This window comes from Octopus bimaculoides, chromosome 6 (genome assembly GCF_046866305.1).
Source record: "Octopus bimaculoides isolate indiv1 chromosome 6, ASM4686630v1, whole genome shotgun sequence".
Classification (NCBI taxonomy): domain Eukaryota; kingdom Metazoa; phylum Mollusca; class Cephalopoda; order Octopoda; family Octopodidae; genus Octopus; species Octopus bimaculoides.
This window is the reverse complement of record NC_142933.1, coordinates 27,709,299-27,710,073: the sequence shown is the minus strand read 5'-3', so window position 1 is coordinate 27,710,073 and position 775 is coordinate 27,709,299. Positions and strand designations below refer to the sequence as shown.

General features: G+C 35.6%; 1 long non-coding RNA gene across 1 annotated transcript in view; it reads right to left on the bottom strand.

The window, feature by feature from the left end:
• Positions 1–351: 351 nt before the first annotated feature.
• Positions 352–775, bottom strand: part of LOC106869803 (uncharacterized) — a 32,094-nt gene continuing 31,670 nt past the window's right edge. The window contains exon 3 of the long non-coding RNA XR_016242191.1: positions 352–489. This is a non-coding gene — a long non-coding RNA (uncharacterized LOC106869803). The remainder of the gene's footprint in view (positions 490–775) is intronic.

Genomic DNA, 775 nt, shown 5'->3' with positions numbered 1-775 from the left:
TTAAGGGTACACGTGTCTGTGGAGTGCTCAGTCACATGCACGTTAATTTCACTGGAACCCTCGACGTCGTAAGCGACGGAGTGCCAACAAAAAAATGTATGTATGTATGTATGTATGTATGTATGTGTGTGTGTGTGTGTGTGTGTGTGTGTGTGTGTGTGTGTGTGTGTGTGTGTACCTTAGAGATTACTTTGAAGAAAAAAGTTAGACTCACAGTGAGCAATGAAAGGTAGTAATGAGCATTTCTTATATTTATTCAATGATAATTTTTAAAAACAAACAACAAAACAAGCGAAACCATAACAATTCACCTCCACCAGCAGTAAATAATATCAAGAACAAGCAACAGCATCAAGGAAATATAAGAACAGCTTTATTTCAACGAGACATTCTCCGTCGATTCAGACCTCTCCGTTTTTGTGGTGAATAATTTATGAATGTGATTGTCAAGTTTGTTTGCTTAAACCTCCAGGTCAGAGTTCAAATTGTCTGCAAAGAAACAAACAGAAATAAACCAAATTTTAGTAAGGAAAATTGTTTGTAATAATATTCAACCCTCAAAATTTGATTGATTATTGTTATAATTATTTTTGCTGCTTAACTCCAGAATGGATCTGGTTTTTGTTGAGCAGGCATATAATCAGAGATATTTCAGATGCAATTACCCTGTCTTTGTTTTTGTTGTAGGAGTATAGCTTCTTTTTAAAGACAGTAGGATACGATTGGAGAGAAATTTGGCTGTTATTTCAGGCAGACTAACGACTGCAAAGTGCAG